We start from the raw sequence: 20,285 nt of genomic DNA on the forward strand, positions 1-20,285 counted from the left end.
ATTTGATGTAAGTCATCATGCATCTTACATTAGATCTACCAGACATAGGTATACATCTAGATATAGATGATATGGGTGCATATTAATATAGGCACAGATGTAGGAATGTGTATATGCATATACTGCAAATACTATCTTGATTTGCAAAGACCTCCAGAAACAAAAATTTAAAAACAAATAGCAAGAAAATAGACCTATTGTTGCACTAAGAAATGATTCTTTCTATGAGAGAATCTATGCATTTAACTGAGAAGAATTTGTATTTTTTCTCACCTAAGCAAGTCAGTTGCTCAAATCCTCCATGAACTCCAAAACAGTGTCCACTTCAACATCAACGCTGGACAATGCCAAACTTCCACTGTATTTTTTGGAGGACAAAAGGCAAAGAGAGTTGAAGCCTTTTCCACGGACCTGAATCCCACTAGTCACAAAGGTAGGTGTTTAAGGTCAAAGCCAAAATTGTGCCTGCAATAGTGGATGCAAAGTGACTCATGTGTTTACATGTGTGCTTTAACAAATTTGTGTGTGTGTGTGTGTGTGTGTGTTGTGATATTCAGACCACTAACATACCAAGTCTTGATCTAAATTCCAGTAGTTGGACCATAGTACTTTCCTTGACTTCCAATATAACTATAACTTCCTCCCTCTACTAATCACTTGCTATTATATCTTACCTTTTTCTAGTGCTTCTCATAATGTACCTTATTATAGTTGTTACCTTACATGACCTTATAGTTTCCCTCTCCATAAAATATAAGTCCTGTATAGAGGAGGAATTTTTTCCTGTGTTGCTCACCAAAGTAACTTTGATAAAACAGAGCTTTGCACATAGTAGGCTCTCAATAAGTATTAATTAAATGAAGAAATAAACTATATATTTATCTCTGATTTATTGGGCATCAGAAAGAACTATGCCTTTAAAATGAATCATTCTTTCCTCATGAATATGCTCTTCCCTTTCTCCCAGTTTTGAAATGTCATTTCCCACAAATATAGTCTTTCATTCTTCTGAAATGGTCATTAGAGTAAAACATGAAACAAGCCATTGTTCCTAGAAGTAAGGGAATATGAAATTATCAGAATATGCTATGGAGGACATTGTGTAATGTTTTCTTCATAGTCTATATAGTATATCATAAAATTTCACTCCTTAAAAATTAATTGAAATTGTCCTTTTTAAGTTCAAATGAGTAAAATGTGACAGTTGTTAACTTCTTGCTTTATTCTTCAAAAACGCAGCTCTTATTCTTCCAAAGTAAATTATTCATTTTGTCTCCCTAAGGAATCACAAAATCTTAGAACAATGAAATACATTTCAGTAAGAAAGACCAGTTTGCAAATCTGTGACCATTTGAAACAAGAACAGGTCAAAATCTACCTTTGTATTCACCTGCGGAAAAGGGGTTTGCTAAGCGTGTAATACTGCCAGGATTATGTCAAACAGGAAGTTTTGAAAAAGAACTGATTTCACACACTTACTAGCAATTTGTACAGCACAATAACGTGCTAATTTCCAAAATGTTAACCTATTTCCAATGCAAATCTGTTCAGGCCACATGTGGAAAATTTGTTATTAATCTCTATTATTGTTTGTGTCTGAGAGTATTAACAAACTTGCTTAAGTAAGAAAGTACTACCGTACAATCTAAGCCATAAATTCAACTTTGCTGTTTACACACACACATATGTGCGCTAACACACACTCACAAAGTGATTTTTTTTCTTTGTGAAAAATGACTGTTCATATCCTCAGATAATTTAACATTCTGAGAGAAAATGTGTTATTTCTAGAAATAATGAGAGCTCAGCTTCTGAGAGATTTTTTTCTCTACTTTTTAAGTTCTTTAGGTAAGTAGAAAGGACCTGATTAAAAGAAGAGCTTTAATGTTCTAAATACATGATACATTCACACAGATATATACAGAAACACACACAGGCATGCAGAATTTTTTTCAATAACCTAGCTAATAATAATTTTCATAAAACATAACCATATTCTTCAAGAAGAGACCCCATACTTAAAGCCCCCCAAATTTAAAAATTGGTGAAATCCTGGTAATAGTTCTTGATTAAAATTATAACATAAATAGACACATGTCTATGATAAATATTTAATCCTTCCGACAACTAAATGTGGTTTAATAAAAACTAGATTTGAAATATCAGGAAGTACATCTTTGTTCCTGCTGATGTTGGTGAGGCACTATCATACCACCCATTTCCATCTTCCTTCGTTTTAAATCCACTACCCCAATGCATACAGAAATCCATGTTTAGAGGAAATTCAAGCATGTAAGTTATTTACGTTTATTCTCCTGGTCCCCCGTAGGCGAAGCATAGCAAAGGGATTGAGTTAACTCTTATTTTTTTATACTTTCCTTTGGAGCTATTCAATCAGATATTCACCAGACATTTATTGAGAACATTATATGGCAAACAAAATGTTAAGTGCTAAAGAAACAAAATTGGCATCATTTCTGATTTAAGGAGCTCACGTTATAGCAGGCTTAAAAATATGTAAACAGCTTGTCAACTATACTTCAATAAGAAATAAATAAAAAGTGACTTCTTTAAGTGTGTGTATACACACACACACACACATATACACAAATAATAAATATTTAGTACAGAAATGTTTGATTAATGTATACATGCTGGAAAATGGCTTTGCCACTTTACCAAAATGAGTTCGCAAACTTCATTCACTTGACTATCATCTTCCTGATATTTGCTCTTTCTGAATAAATGACCTTCACGTATTTATTATTTTTCCATAGGTTAATCTATCATTTCGCCCTCATTACTGAAAAAGGAACGTTTTTATAAGACTTGTATATAGAAACTTACATCTTTTGCTACAAAGGAAAGTTCCTTAAAAATAAACGCAGTGTTTCATAGTTATGGCCAAATACTATCTCCAAATACAGTCACCAGCCACGTCTGTGAGTCTGAGATCCACTCTCTCTACGTTAGAAAAGGAAAGGTTAGCAATATCAGAAAAGTGCTAAAGATTCCTGTCATCGGACTGGGACTTCTGCGTGATTTGATCAGAAGTTTAAGAGGCATTGAAAAGGGAGAGATTTTTTCACTATGTAATTCAATACTCCCTTGGTTTTCAGTTTGTTCTGTTTCGCTTTTTTTTTTTGTCTCTGTTTTCTTTTCCGTCTTCCTGTAAGTCAGTTGAATATTTTCTAGAATTTCCTTTTGATTTATCAAAATGAAAAAGATAGTGTAACCTTTCCGTGGGTGTTCTGAGTGTTAACGTTGCATCACATTACATGATATACAACTGATCACAGCCTATTTGTGTCCTCATTTTACCAGTTTCTATGAAGTACGGAAAGCTTAGCACCCTTAACTCTTCCCTTAACTCTCTCCCATTCTTAAAATAATTTTCTTAAATATTTCCTCTGCAAACATTCAGAACCACATCAGCCAGTGTTAAAATGTTTGCTTCAAACGGCATAATTTCGAAAACATGATTTAGGAATTCGTGAGGAGAAACACGAATTTTTGCTTACTGTGTTCCTTCTTCCAAGGTTTTTTTGTTTGTTTTTAATTGTTTTCTTTTTTTGTAGACACCTTCCCTCATCATTCTTTTTTGGGCAGGTCTGTTGCTGACAAAGTCCCTTAGTTCCCGTTCATCTGAAAGTGTGTTAATTTTCCCTTCATTTCTCTACGGACTGTGAGAAACAAACTGCGGGCCTCAGAGGGGAGTGGGGTGGGNTGGACTCTGAGAAACAAACTGCGGGCCTCAGAGGGGAGTGGGGTGGGGGAATGGGATAGACTGGTGATGGGTAGTAAGGAGGGCACGTATTGCATGGTGNCGGACTGTGAGAAACAAACTGCGGGCCTCAGAGGGGAGTGGGGTGGGGGAACGGGATAGACCGGTGATGGGTAGTAAGGAGGGCACGTATTGCATGGTGCACTGGGTGTTATACGCAACTAATGAAGCATCGAACTTTACATCGGAATCGGGGGATGTACTGTATGGTGACTAACATAATATAATAAAAAATCATAAAAAAATTTTTTGCCCTTCATTTCTGAAGGGTATTTTCCTTGAATCTAAGATTCTTCAGCACTTGGAAAAATATGGTGCCACATTTTCCTGACCTTTATATTTTCTGATAAGCAACAGGCTGTCATTCTGACTTTTTCCCCTGAAGAAAGGTGCCGTTTTTCTCTGGCCTGCTTTCACAACTCTTTGTGTTTAGTTTTCAGAGGGTCCATTATCATATGTCTAGAAATGATTTCTTTGGAGAAGCTTGTTTCTTGAGTCTCCATGTTTGTCTCATGCCAAATACAAGAAACTTTCAGCCATTATTTCTCTGAGTACTTTGTCAGCTGCGCTCTCCTGGGCTTCCTTTCTGAGACTCCAGTGACATAAATATTGTATCTCTTTTTTTATAGTCCCAGAGATCCCTGAGTCTCTGTTCACTTTCTTTTCACTCTATTTTCTCTCTTTTGTTCAGATTGGGTGATTTCTATCGTTCTATCTTCTAGTTCACCAATTCTTTTCCTCTGTCCTCTCTATTTGGTTGTTGAACCCATCCACTGACTTTTTTTTTTTTTTTTGGTTATTGTATATTTTAGTTCTAATATTTATCTTTGGTTCTTTATTTAGTCTATTCCTTTGCTGAGATTTCAATTTTAAAAGTTTAACTCAAGCATATTTATAATTGCTTGTTAAAGTGTTACGGTGGCTGCTTTCAAATCTTTTCCACATAATTCTAACATCTGTGTTATCTCTAAATTGTCATTTAGTAATTGTCTTTTTTCAGCCAGCTTGAGATCCTCCTGGTTCTTAGTATGCTAAATAATTTTTAATTGAAATTTGGAAATTTTTATATTATGAGACTCTGGATCTCTTTAAAGATTGATTTGAAAGAGAGAGGGTAGGCAAGAGAGAGAGAGAGCATGAGCAGGGGGAGGGGGAGAAGCAGACTCCCCACTGAGCAGGGAGCCCAGTATGGGGCTCAATCCCAGGACTCCCAGATCCTGACCTGAGCTGAAGGCAGTCGCTTAACTGATTGAGCCACCCTGGTGCCCCTCTGGATTTCTTTAAACCTTCTGTTTTACGGGGCATTTCCTGATATTACTCTAACTGCAGAAGGCAGAAAGAATGCCACATTGTTACTTCTTGGTGGAGTCAGAAATCCAGACCCCTCACTCTGCCTCACACATAAGATGGAGGATTCCTTGTTACTGCTGGTTGGAGACGTTAGTTCCAGATACTCATGTGGGCTCCGCTGACACCACAGTGGGGGGTGCCTCATTAACACTGGGTGATAGTGAAAGTCCTGACTGTTTACTAGCTTCTTTTGACACCATCTTGGTGGCTCAGTAAGGGGGTATCTAATTAGTATGGATGTGGGTGAAAGTTCAGGTTCCCCACCAGTCACTGACACTACCTACTCAGCATGTCTACCACCACATGGGTGGAGGGGCTAGGATGCCTCATTCAGCCTCACAAGGGTAAAAGTCTAGGTTCTTCATTTTGCCTTTGCTGGTGTGTGTGGAAGAACCAGAGAATTCTTTCTGTGGTGTTTCACTGGAGTTGAGGGATTATTGTCTAAAAGGTTTTTTTTTGCCTCGCTCCTGGTTCTTTGACTAAAGAAAGCAACCTTTTTGGAGGAGTGTGTATGTGTGTGTATCCACTGGCATTTCCAGGTTACAGCTGTCTTAGTCTGGTCAGGCTATCATGAAAGAACACTGCAGACTGGGTGGCCTATAAACAGCATAAACTTACTTCTCACCATTCTGGAGGTTGGGAAATCCAAGGTCAAAGTGCTAGCAGATAAGGTGCCTGATGACAGCCCACTTCTGGGTTATTAGACAGCCATCTTCTCACTGTGTCCTCACCTGGTGGAAGGGATGGGGGAGCTCTCTGGGGTCTCTTTTATAAAGGCCCTAATGCCATTGTGAGGGCTCCACCCTCACAACATTGTCATTTCTCAAAGATCCCACCTCCTGATATCATCACATTGAGAGTTAGGATTTCACCATACGGTTTTGGAGGACATGAACATTGTCTATAGTACCAGTTTCTTTGGTGCCAAGTGTGGGATCCATGAGGCAAAAAGAAGACCCAGGGAACTCACCATCATGTCATTCCTTGGGTACCAAGTCACAAGTCAGGTTGTCATCTCTGCACCTCTCAGAATCTTCCTGTCTTTGTGCTTATATAATGTCCAGGGATTTTAGTTATACTTCGTGAGAGGAAGCGCAAGTCCGATTCAATACTAGTGAACACCTTGTTGGACACCACCCCAAATTATTTCAAGTATCACTAGTACCTGCATTCCAACTTTGAACATACTCGTCTGAACTCTTTAACATTATTTACTCTGACCCATCATGTCTTTTAAAATAATATATCATTTGGGCTTACTTTCCTCATTTGAACTGAATTTCTAAGGCTGTAGAATAGTGTTGTGAAAAGTATACTGGATTACAGCCAAACAAACAGGATTTGTGTTTCATTTCTACCATTTGCTGGCTGAAGAATTTATTTAGGCACCCTATGAATTAAAGTCTGTGCAATGATTTTTTTCAATATTTCCCTCTCCACAGATTTTTTTTTTTTTGGTGAGGTTAAAATGTAACAATGTATAAGGAGACATAATGTCCTTGCAACATAATAGATGTTTAACAAATATTTATGGAATCTGATGTCTTTAGCTGCCACTTTCCCCTTAAATAAATAAGGTTACTTTTACTCTAGCTATTGAAAAGAAAGGTGAGAAGGTCTAAGTTGAAGGAGGGATGGACTAGATGGTAGAACTGAGTAAGTTACATCATTTTTGCGGCTAACACCCTCAGGGGGAAAAAAGTGGAGGTAACCCCACTTGACTAGTTCTAGAGGTTGAATTAAGCTGATATGCTGTGAAAACACAACTCCAGTGACATAAAACGGTGAAGGTTTAGCTGTCATTGACTCATGTGCTGCTATATATCTGGAAGACTCTCCCAAGTAGCTGTCTTCCACGGGATGGTTCCGGTTCACGCCTCCGTTTCCACAGCAGCTACCGCACATTGCCAAGAAAGGCTGAGAGCACTAGCAATTCATGTAGTAATTAAATGCTCTTTGCTCAGAAGTAGCATCCGTCATGCACACTGGAATTTCATTGTGCAAAATGAGTCACATGACCTGGGTCTCCATAGGCATGGAATTTCATGCTTATCTGTGGCTAAACAAAGGAGAACCAGACACATTGGTGGGCATTGTCAATGCCTATCACACAGACCTTCCATACTGAGCCATTGTGAGGGATAAAAATGAATGATGTCTGCGGGCACCTGACTGGCTCAGTCCGTAGAGCATGTGACTCTTGATTTCAGGGTTGTGAGTTCAAGCCCCACGTTGAGGGTACAGTTTACTTAATAAAAAATAAACGAATACTGTATATATGGCAGAGGTAGAAACCCCCCTCCCTTTATATTAAAAGAAGCAGGACTTACTACGTATGCAATAGGCATACTTTAGGGGAGAAAGGAATCCGCTTTTGCTCCTGGAGACAGGAATCCTCTTTTGCTCCTGGAGGTAACTCTTGATTAATCTTCCAATCACGGCAATTTTTTGTCTTCGTTAATAAGTAGTGAAAGTCTCTTGCTACTGATTGCTAGAAAATATTCATTGCCGTTAAAAAACGTGGGTTTTTTTTAAATAAAATAAATTTACAGTATTTATTTAAAGTGACATAGCATTTATTTGACTTTAATATATTATAAACTTAAAGCAAGTTAAATGTTACTCATTTTTGTAAATTAACCTAGCAAAATATTGTTACAGTGAATACTAAGACCTTAAAGAGTGCTTGTCAAAACAGCCTGCTTAAGAGTGAAGACTTCTATCTAGAATGAAAATGTTTAGGAAATATAGTAACTGTTTTTGATGATTTAGTGTTTTCTAAAACATTGGAGCCATAACTAAATAAATACACTTTCCATCAGTTTGCTTAAAGTACTGATTTGTCTTCGGGTAAATATTTTAAACCAGAGACTTCTTCCCCTTCTAAGCATGACTACATTTGTATTACTTGTAGTATATTATAAACTAGTAAAAAAAATTTTGATAATATTTTATATTCATTTAGTCAGTCCAGGATCCCCATCACAAATGGGTTTAATGGATTACCTGGGCTTGCCAGGGGAGGGTAAGCACATGCTGAGCCAGTCACTGTAGCATGCAGCCCTGGACATCTACGGGAATCACAGACCTGATATTGCTCAATCTCGGGTGGCTGAATGCCACTTGTCCCTCTAAAAAGTTAGAGGACGCCGACAGCTCTTGGGTTGCATAACTAGTTAGTTAGCATGCCAGAGTTTCATTCTTTATTGAAATTAACCAGACAAATTGCTCCACCCACTAACAGTGATGCAACACCACCCTCTTCTTCCCTTCTTCCCTTCTGACTCGGTTGTATGATAATAAGAAACTGGGAGCTGTAGCATTCCTTTTGAGATCTTGGGTAAGCAAGCTGAGGACAAAGTCTACTGTGCTAAGATATGACAAAGCAAAGAGATATTAGCAATCTGGGTCCTTGATGATTCTATGGAATCACTGAATTAACTGACCCTACATATTGACCAAGTTGCTATGTGAGATCACAATTTCTTAAGCCACTTTCAGCTGAGTCTTCTCTTATTTGGACAGGGTTTAGGAACATCTCATAAATTACTATGCATATAAAGAAAGAATGATACAAACCATGGGAGATATAGCTCTAGAGAGACAGAAAGAGATATCTAGATATTCAGTATCAAAAGGTTTTGAAATAACATGTAGAGGTATATTGTTTTCTCAGTCTTGTCTCAAATAATGAAAAGGAAATTGCAGTGTCACCCTATCTCCCCATCTTTAGGACTGCAGTAATTTCCCGTCCCCAAAGCTAAATAAACACTCTCATGAAATAGACGGTGTTTAGTAGAGGAAAAGTCCACTGACAGCTCTGCCTTTATAAGCTGTGTCAATCCAGAGAAGAAATTCTATCACAGCGGCCGGCTGTTGACTGATGAGCAAGTGGTAACATCGCTGTGTGAAGAAAGGGGCGGGTTGTTTCATGCCGATCCCCAGGGCCTAAGTCTTCTGGCACGGCCGACTGGTGGTGCTTCTCCCTCAAACATTAGCTTCGCCCTTCGGAAGGCTGATACTCCCAGTGGGTAAGCATTGACGTACAGCTGGAATGGTGTGTGAGATCAGTAATGCACTTTTAATCATTGTGGAATTTAACTTTAAGCTAAAGCCTCAATTAAGGGGATTAAAGGTAACTAACACATGCTTTACTTAGTCATCTTTTCTTATACTCCCCTCATATCAGCAGAATCATGCTCATGTCAGGCTCTCTAAAATTCCACTCAGAGGAGTATTGATCAATTATTTATCAGACGTTTATCGGGAAGAATGCTGGGTCTGTTAAATGAGACAGAAATTAATGAGACCTGGCCCCAGCCCTCAGAAGGGGTCCCAGGCAGCCCATCAGAAATGTAGAGAGTAAGGGAAGATAACACAAGGTAATACAAGAAGAGAAATGACAAGGGTCTCAGGAGTAGAGTAAATTAGAGAAGAGGATGTTTCAAATCTAGGAGTGATCTACTTAGGGGAATTACGAAAAATTTGTGCAGGCAGTGATCTTGGGACGGGTCGTGAGGGAAAGACTACATTTAAACATAAGGAGTCACAGACATAGAGCATTTTAGTATCAGAGCACAAACTAAGAACAAAGGATTCACATTTGAACACAGACCGGGTTGCAACCTGGCTTTGCTCTTAGTAACTGGACTCACTTTAGGAAATGAGTTAATCACTTTGAATTTGTTTCTTCATCTTAAAAATTAGGATAATAATACTCACCTTATAGACTAATTAAAGAATTAATTTCTGGGGCGCCTGGGTGGCTCAGTCATTAAGTGTCTGCCTTCGGCTCAGGTCATGATCCCAGGGTCCTGGGATCGAGCCCCACATTGGGCTTCCTGCTTGGTGGGAGCTTGCTTCTCCCTCTCCCGCTCGCCCTGCTTCTGATCCCTCTCTCACTGTCTCACTCTGTCAAATAAAAAAATAAAATCTTAAAAAAGAAGAAGAAGAATTAATTTCTATAGCCCATGTAAAGGTACTGGTGTGTGACCTAGTTTTTATCTAAAATATATTAACTATTATTATGATGATTTGTACAAGTTTTCCTGAAGAGATGACATTTGAGATTGGTTCTCAAAGGACTTATGACAAAAGGAAATGTGGGTGAAAAGCATTATAGATGACTGAACAGCATATTTGAAAACCCAGAGAACTCAAAGAACAGGAACCAGCGAGTGGACTTTTGGAGAAGAGTGTACAATCTGGGAGAAATGGGAGAAATGGAGAGAAGAGCCTACAAGGCAGGTGTGACTCCAAGAATGGGGCCTGGGAATATCAAAGTTCCAGTCAAGACATCAACGTACAGCTTTGCCGAGCTGGTTGTACGAACATCCGAACATCACAGCATAAACAACGATACAGAATGTGTCAAGGTCAACAGCAGATACAAGAGAACAGTTAGAGTTGACCAGCATCACTGGAGCAATCTCCCTATTGTGATTTCATTTTCTAAGGAGCTCGAATACAGAAAGGAACTTAAAAGAATAAACATTTAAGGGCATTTACGGAAAAATTTGTGGATATGATAGGCTACCTGTTAGGTGCTGTAGGGCCAGTGAAGGGCATGCTGAGCCTTGTCCATCCACACAAGTACACGTAGACGATGTCACCAAGTCTTTGTTACACCTTAGGTCTTGCTGAACTTTGCTAGAGACTCAGTATCCTTCTCTACACAACATGTGTGACGGCCACGAGCACTAAGTTGGAGTTGAAACCTACTTATGCCCCTGTTTTGGTCTTGCTAGCTTGTCGGACCGTGAATATACCAAGAACTGGCAAAAGTCAAATTTTCGAGCTGTGAAGCTGAAGACCAGGCAGAGAGATGTGAAGGAAGTGGAGGTCAGAGGGATTGGAAGTTTGACTTGATTCACCACTGCTGGCTTTGAAGATGGTGATAAAGGGCCAGGAGCTAAAGAATGTGAGTAGCTTCTCGAAGACAAGAATGAACCCCCTAGCTGGCAATCAGCAAGAAAATGGGGACTTCAGTTCTACAACCCCATGAAACTGAATTCTTCCAACCACCTGAATGAGTTTGAAGTGACTTACCTACTTACCTACAGACTGTCCAGAAAGTAGCACAGCCCTGCAGATACCTCAGTACTAGTCTTGTGAGACTCAAAGCAAAGAAATAGCTGACCCTTCCTTGTTTTGCCAGAATTTGACCTTCGGAAACTAAAATGATAAATTTGCATTGTTTTAAGCCTCTAAGTGTGTGGTAATTTCTTAGAATAACAACAGAAAACTCACGTACAATTAATGGAAACTTTCTAGGAAATTGTCCTAACTCCCGAGCACCATGAGAACATACCCCACTCCAATACCTTCACACCACATCAGTCAAGGAAACATTCACTAAACACTCAAATGGGCAGAAAATTTGAGTTACCTCCAGTACAGAGTAAGGATTAATGTACATAGAAGTTAGATTATTGAACTCATGGGGCCTGGAAGTCCCTTCTGTAACTGGAGCCCTATGGCATATGAACACAGCTGCAACTTTCTAGTATAAAATTCCCAGTGTCAGTTCTGAAGGAATGGGAAGCAGGAAACAAAGGAAGCAGAAAACCTAATTAGTAAGATCAGTTATGATAAGACCCACAGCTAATTTTGGGCCCTATATAGCTGTGGATGAAAAGGAAACAATGCATGAAACAACAGATAAATCCCCATATTCCTGAGAATGCTTGTATAACAGATGTTTCCCAGCCTGGGGATACAAGAGCATGGAGGGAGAGGTGGGGTGGGAAGAGCTAAGAATAATAATTCTGTGGCTCATTGCACTAGCTAGATGGCTAAGTTGTAAGAACTCTAGCTGGCTTCCTCTTCTTGACCCTCATCCATACTTCTAGCACTTTCTGCTCCTGCCAGATCACTGAGGGATAGAAACGAATAAATTTCACCTTGAAGCTGAGGCCGAATGCCGTAATATCATGCACACATTGCCTGGCCTGTGCGATGCAGCTGTATCCTCATCATTATCATTAGTCGGCATGTACTGAGCATTGACCACATGCCAGGCACTTGGCGTACACCATCTCGTTTAATGCTAACAGTAACACCCTACGAGGTAGGTAGGATTATCATTCCATTTTGCAGATGAAGAAACTGAGGTTTAGCTCTAGAAGATAAATTGCTTGCCTGAGGTTTCAAACCAGGAAGTGACGATTGACCCCTAGAAATCTGACTTCTTTATCTCATACCAGTTTCTTTATCATACCAAATTCTTTATCTCATACCAAATTTTCTCCTGGTACAGGTGCCCCAAATCCTCTAAAGTGGCACTTAAGGGCTGGTCTGCTTTTGACCTGAACCCGAGCTCCAAGATGAGAAAGTGGCACAACTGTGAGTTGCGGGAGGTGGAAGGTGCCTTGGGCTCCTCGTCTGGTGCTGAATCCGAAGCTCAGGACAGGTGCTCTGTGTACCAGCAGAGGGCCCAGAGCAAAGCTCTATAAGGTTCCCAAGCCCCGGGCATCTCTCTAGGTCTGCCTTCTGGCCTCCATTCTGAATGTGGGGCTCTGTCCTGACATCTCATTCTCTCTGCCTCTCCACCGGCTCCTTGTCTGCTCAGAGGGAGGGTCTCAGCTTCCTCTGCAGCACGGCCTCTGGATGCTGCCTGTAGTGGGACTCTTGACTCCAGAGGCCCCTAGTCCCCAGCACCTTCCCTCCACCGGTGCTTTGCCCAGTCTAGCCCGGCACCTGGGACCCGGAACTTCTGTCTCTGTCTTACGTTCCAGGCTCAGAGCTTCTTTGAGAAGACAGTGTCACAGCCCTTGAATCCATCAAACACTGTTATCATCAAACCATAACTTCTCATTGCCATGATCCTGCTTCCCAACCTGGAACCTCAGATGATTTTAATTTATTCTCAGTTGGATGCTACAGCAACTCCTGCTTCAAAACTAGTTCAGCTGCCTCTCCCCACTTTAGCTGTGTCCCTGGAAATGTATTCACTGGAGTTTCATCTACACCAACCATCTGGATTTTTCTCTCCCTTGTTCACACTTCCCTCACCCAGAGGGAGCGTTTTCTTTCCTGCAGCCACAGCGCGTGAGCCGGTTGGAATTCCACTGCTCTTGGTCTATGCCACAATGCTTCCTTTTTAACCCAATCTGGGCCTTTTAAAGCAACCATTTCTTTGAAAAGTAATAAATACACATGGTAAAAAGTTAAAACGGGGCAAAAATATATTTAATGAATAACATGCTTCCTTCTCCATTTGGCCGAAGAAGCCACTATTGGTTCTTCTTGCTCTGGCTATCTAGCAATTTTCCATGCAGATGTACACACACAGGTACACGTGTGTGTGTGTGTGTGTGTGTGTGTGTACATATATACATATGCATATATGGTTTTTTGGTTATTTTAAATAAATGACGCATATTATTGTAGTATACAATATATGATATTTTGTGGGGTTTTTCCTGTGTTGGAGATATTACCTCATCAGCATATGCATAAAGCCTTACTTCATTTTAAGGGTTGCCTGGGTGGCTCAGTCAGTTAAGCGTCTGCCTTCTCCTCAGGTCATAATCCCAGGGTCCTGGGATCGAGCCCCACATCAGGCCCTGGACTTTGGGGCAGGGAACCCCAGGCTCCTCCATTCCCAGAGCATGATCTAAAGGAAGGTGTGTGGGCGACACATCCCTTGGGTGTACCAAGACACGGATTTTTTTTTTTTTAATAAATCCCTGAACACCATGCTTCCTTCCCTCATAGCTTCTAAACAAGAAGCAAAATAGAAATGTCTACAGGAATTGAGAGCATTGGAAAAGATGAAAAAAGAATTGTTCTCTAGTGTAAACATTACCCATTATATTGTTGAAGCCAGTAAATTCAGGAAAAACAAAAGGATTTAATGTGAACATTATAAGTGGGAACATATGGGAACTCTAACCTCGAGAAAGATGTGCAGACTGGAAATATAAAATGCTGTATAGTTCTCTCAGCTGAAGACGATAGTCCCAAAAAGTTTTCTTTTTTTTTTTTTAAAGATTTTTTTTTTTATTATTATTTATTCGACAGAGATAGAGACAGCCAGCGAGAGAGGGAACACGCAGGGGGACTGGGAGAGGAAGAAGCAGGCTCATAGCAGAGGAGCCTGACGTGGGGCTCGATCCCACAACGCCGGGATCACGCCCTGAGCCGAAGGCAGACGCTTAACCGCTGTGCCACCCAGGCGCCCCCCAAAAAGTTTTCTTGCAAAGAAACTGCTGTTAAAACTGATGTGTTATTAAGTTTAAGTTATGATTAGGAGATATAGACATAAATGCAATAATTGAAGCACTTATATATTGTGTGTATATGAAATAAAAAGGATAAATTCGACATATTACTTAATATGATTGTCAATGATATTTTCTATATCTTAAAATAAGAATACTGGACAATGTAAAATTACCTTCTCTTGCTTGGTAGAAACTGTTTTCATTTCCTTTCCCCACAGTTTTAATGCGATGATTGTAAATTTGCCACCCTTTCTTGGAAAAAAAACCATTCAATCTTAGTACCTCCCAAACTATCTATGAAAAGGTGTCAATTTTTTTCCTTTCCCAATCCATCCTTGACTGATATTTTTGTAAAATAAAATGAAGAATGAATCATTAGAAACGTAAAATGAAAAAGCAAGTAAATACATAAGACAAAACAAAATAAAAGCAACACAAGAAACCGAAGGCATATATTATGGCCATTTTTTTTACAATCAAATGAAAGAAATGTAACATTATTTTCAAACTGCTGTACAAGTTTCTTACAGCTTGTTCCCAATGTCTGTCCTTCTGCAGCAGGCAGATAATGAACCCTCAGCGATCAGCCCTGTCCACAGACCACAAGAGAGGACTCTCCCAAGGGACCTATTTATTTTTCTAGGGCTGGATTCCTTGTCCATATATCCAATTCATTTCAGACATTTTATGAAGTTTTGACTCATCTTTGGCACCCTATTTAAATCCTTTCTTCCTTCCTCATAGAAATTCAAAGTAACTTTTGACAGAAAAAAAATTTGGAGGACCTTGATTTAATCCAGTGGTCAGGACTGATCTGGCCAATTCCTGTCAGGAATTTAACTTCCTCACTTGGCCACGGTGCCCGGTGCCCCAGCCCTATGAGTCTCTCTCCACTCGGTCTCTCCTCATCACTGCGGGCAGGCCCTCAAAGGCGTTTCCAAGGTACAAGCTTCTTTTTTTATTAAATTTCCTTTATTTCTCTCAAAGCTGAATTGCAATGACCCCTACAGTCCCACTCTCTTTCCCTTCATTTTCATTTCTCCAGTATTTTACTTCTGCTTTTGCTGCTGCCCCACAAGAGAAGTGATAAAAGATTAGTACGTGATGAATGCAGAGCTCTCCTAGTTGAGGAAGATAGAAGCAGGTGGAAACTACCTACGCTAGAATCTCAAGTAAATGTAGAACTCATGGTCAAAGAAAATTCATTTTAGGCATAAAAATATTTTAACTAAATTTATGGAAGACAGACCTTTAATGGACTATAACAAAAATCACAGGTTTGAAGACCTTCCCTAAAGTTTTTGGTGTTGGCATCCGGTAAGACCAGGCACATCTGTACTGGTCAAATGAGTCTTGGGTCTGATGCAATTTGTCCAAACATAGGTTCTTATAAGTAGTTGAAAGTGGACTTTTGAGTTTTCTACCACCATGTACAGCCAGCTGTGAGGTCTCCCTTGGAGAGACGCAGTAGAAAGTGCTATGGGGGAATCAAACATCGCAGCTCTGAGCCCAGCTCTGGTGCTGACAATCTGTGTGAATTTAGCACATCACTTCATTTGGGGCTTCTGACTTGCCATTTGTTAAATAAAGACAGTGTCGCCCTTCAGAGAAAGAGTGAGGATTGAAGGAAGAGATATTGCTGAAATTTAAAAGTCAAGTCACCTCCCTGCAATGAAACAGTCATTGCTAATGACATAATGAGATTTTAATCTGAGTTTTTCATTGAACATATGCTGTCCGCCAGGCTTTATTCTAAGTGCTTGATGGGAATTAACTCCTGTAAGTCTCAGAATCACATGATGAGGTATGTACTATATTCTGCATTTGAGCGAACCAAAGTGCAGATGGATTAAATCACTTGCCCAGGAGCACATGGCTAGGAAGTCTGGATGCCAGGATTTGAGCTAAGATCATTTCTGAGTTTTCATCTTTAACACTATGCTATGCCTTGTCCTGGAGTGCGTGTGATCTAATTAATGCAGGCACCCAGATGTGGTTTGTCATTTTGATTGGCAAGTCCCTGTATTTTTACATACTGAATATTTTGAAAATCTATCCCTTGCTCTGAACTGATTCACACTGCTTTTTATTCAGGTCAAACACTCATACATCAATAAATAATTGTTCATTAATAAGACATTCTCAGCCATTTGCTAAATGCTGGGACTATTGGAGCAAACCGGGCACATTTGCTTCCATAATCACGCTTATTATCTCACAAGGAGACAGAAAAAGAGATTATTTATGACTATTACCAGTTACTTCTTATGTTCTTTGCCTCTAGATTTTGTGCTGCAGTAATTAAAATTGCCTCTAGTCTCCAGGCTCCTATGCGTGCACTATGTTTCACAGTTTTGTGCCTCTGTTCTGGTTGCCTTCTTCACTCGAACCCCTTTCCATCTTTTTCTTTCCTGATTTGTACCTCTTTCAAAAATCCCTTCCTTTAGAAACCCTACCCAGACACAAGTTAAGATGGTCTAAAAGCAAACCAACTAAGGTGTTCAGTCCTTGGTCAAGTACTGTGTCTTTTTCATCACTGAATAAAGATGCTGTCTTAGTCTGTTCAGACTGCTATAAGAAAATCCCACACCATCCACTTAAATGAAAGAAATTTATGGGGCACCTGGCTGGCTCAGTTGGTAGAGCATGCAACTATTGGTCTCCTGGCTGTGAGTTCAAGCCGCATGTTGAGCATAGAGCTTACTTTAAAAAATAAATAAATAAATGACAGAAATTTATTTCTCATAATTCTGGAGGTTGAGAAGTCCAAGATCAAGACTCCAGCAAATTCCGTATCTGATGCGGATCCTCTTCCTTGTTCATCCATGACATTTTTTCACTGAGTTCTCGCATTGTAGAAGAGAAGTCGCTCTGGGGCTTCCTTTCTCAGGGCCCTAATCCCATTCATGAGGACTCCACCCTCACAACCTAACCAGCTCTTGAAGGCCTTACTCCTTAGTATGATCATCTTAGGGACTAGGAATCAACATGTGATTTTGGGGTGGGGGGGACATAAAAATTTAGCCCATAGCAATTGCCAAGTGCTGTACCCAGTACACCATCAACACTCAGCACATATCCATAGAAATGAACCAGAGAGGTTCACATGATCTACCCTCTCTCCTAAGTTTGTAGTCCCTGCCTTGTTTCCTTCCCACTTGCTTGTGGAGGAGGAGATGTATAACTATTTTATAGGGAGTATAATCAAAATTCTTTCCAACCACCATTCTAGGCACTTGCTGAGTTCTTGCTTCACCCTAAGTAAGCACCTGAATTCTGCAGATCTTGGAAAATTCACAGTGCTGATATCCCCATCATCCACACATTTGAAGATGAGGAAAACAAGTACTCACTTCCAGCAGGCATAGAGGTAAAAAAAAAAAAAAAAAAAAGAAAAAGAAAAAAAAGAAAAAAAANNNAAAAAAAAAAAAAAAAAGAAAAAGAAAAAAAAGAAAAAAAGCATCGAGATGATTCTGCAACAATATTGCATTCCTTTTTTTTTTAAATTTTATTTATTTATTTATTTGACAGAGATAGAGACAGCCAGCGAGAGAGGGAACACAAGCAGGAGGAGTGGGAGAGGAAGAAGCAGGCTCACAGTAGAGGAGCCCGATGTGGGGCTCAATCCCATAACGTCGGGATCACGCCCTGAGCAGAAGGGAGACGCCCAACAACTGAGCCACCCAGGTGCCCTTGCGTCCTTCTCTTTTTAATCTTGATAGATTGGGAGGGGTTGAACATACAATACAGCATATAATAATTAAATTTTGTCGTATTCTAGAACCAGATTTCACATACACTATGGGTTCTGTTAATTCCTCTATGTAATCCGTTCATATTCTCTTTGTTCAATATATTGGGGAAGACCCAGAAATATTCGGCAAAGATCATGGCTGAAATGGTTTCTACCATTTCTACCACAATATTCTACCAAAAATGGGATAGAAATTATGAGTCAGAAAACAGTTGAAATTACATTTGTAAACTAAATGACCAACTTTCCAACTCATTTGTCAACTGTTTCCTTTATGGTCACACACCCATCAATGAGAAAATTGGTGTTTACAAAATCTAATATAGATTTTCAAGGATATTATTTTCTCTCAAATTGTTCATTGTCGTATATGAAATAAAAATTAATGTACTGAGCTTTTACTTACATGAAAATACATTTACTATTTAAAGCTTAAGGGCAAGAAACATCATTGTGCTTTTCTGCCTCAGCCTGGGAAAATAGAAATTGGGAGTATTCTGCAAGTTTTAGAAACGTCTTATGGGAAAAGCCAATAAAATCAAAGAATCAACAGAATCCTGAAGTACTCTTGAAGTTAACCTTGTGAGCTATGTATTCCTGTTTCAAGTCAGAAGCAGTATCTACCCTTCCAAATATATGGAGAAGGGAATCATTCTCCCCAAAATCAGTCACCTCAATCCTTCTGTATCCTGCAATAAAATGAGCCACAAGCAAAAAATAGCTTATTTACTGCTGCATAAAACTTTGGCTGAACAGGCGAGGAGAGGAAGTCTGCTTTCGATTTCAACCATCTGGAAACATTACATCTCAAAGCTAAGATCTGTCCAATTTTCTTGTAGGATAAGGAGGGTGTCTTCTCCTAAACTCTACACTCTGTAGACCAGAGCAGATATCAGAGAAATGATGATCAACATAGGTAAATTAACCCATGTGAGTGCACTGGTCCTCCAGAATTTTCAAAAACTGGGGGGAAAATATTAATAATGGCCTTTTTAAATGTGAAATCCCCACACGTTTTAAATTAGAGAAATAATCTGCAAAGTCATCACTGCTGTGTTTTGTAATCCCTGTAAATGTAGAACATAGCTCTTTCACATCTATTCGCCCTCAAAATTATTTTTCTTCCAAATAAATAAGAATCGCTTTTTCTCAAGAATATCTGGGTAAGGAGATGTGCCCTGAGCTTCTATATCAGCCCTCTGAAGCATTGTTCGACACTTTGCGAGTTACTTAACTCCTATGGAACTTCTGTTTCTCTCTCTGTAAAATANATGGGGGGAAAATATTAATAATGGCCTTTTTAAATGTGGAATCCCCACACGTTTTAAATTAGAGAAATAATCTGCAAAGTCATCACTGCTGTGTTTTGTAATCCCTTGTAAATGTAGAACATAGCTCTTTCACATCTATTCGCCCTCAAAATCATTTTTCTTCCAAATAAATAAGAATCGCTTTTTCTCAAGAATATCTGAAGCATTGTTCGACACTTTGCGAGTTACTTAACTCCTATGGAACTTCTGTTTCTCTCTCTGTAAAATAACACCGACCACCCACTGAACCTGAGGACATAGAGACAGCTTCGGATACCGGAGTGTGCCAGTGCTGAGCATGACAGTGTCACGTAAATTCCAGGGAGGCCATGTGGTCCGATGTGGAAAGGGCTCAGTGAACCACCAGGAGACCTAAGGGTTTTGTTTTCAATTCAGAGGCTAAGTGGCCCTTGAGGCTGCATCTACTCTTAGAGCCTCACCTAGCCCCGCAAGACCGTGTCCAACCTCAATCACGACTCATCTGGGTTTCAAACTCTTTGTCTCGCTTATTTTTTGTCTCGCTTATTTTTTGCCTCGCTTATTTGTCTCGCTTATTTTAATTTTTTCTCTTATACTCTTAGTAACTATCCATTTTCTTTTTCCAACACATTTGAATTTATTTNAACATAGAGACAGCTTCGGATACCGGAGTGTGCCAGTGCTGAGGATGACAGTGTCACGTAAATTCCAGGGAGGCCATGTGGTCCGATGTGGAAAGGGCTCAGTGAACCACCAGGAAACCTAAGGGTTTTGTTTTCAATTCAGAGGCTAAGTGGCCCTTGAGGCTGCATCTACTCTTAGAGCCTCACCTAGCCCCGCAAGACCGTGTCCAACCTCAATCACGACTCATCTGGGTTTCA

The sequence above is a fragment of the Ailuropoda melanoleuca genome, chromosome 9, assembly GCF_002007445.2.
Source record: "Ailuropoda melanoleuca isolate Jingjing chromosome 9, ASM200744v2, whole genome shotgun sequence".
In the NCBI taxonomy this organism is placed as follows: Eukaryota; Metazoa; Chordata; class Mammalia; order Carnivora; family Ursidae; genus Ailuropoda; species Ailuropoda melanoleuca.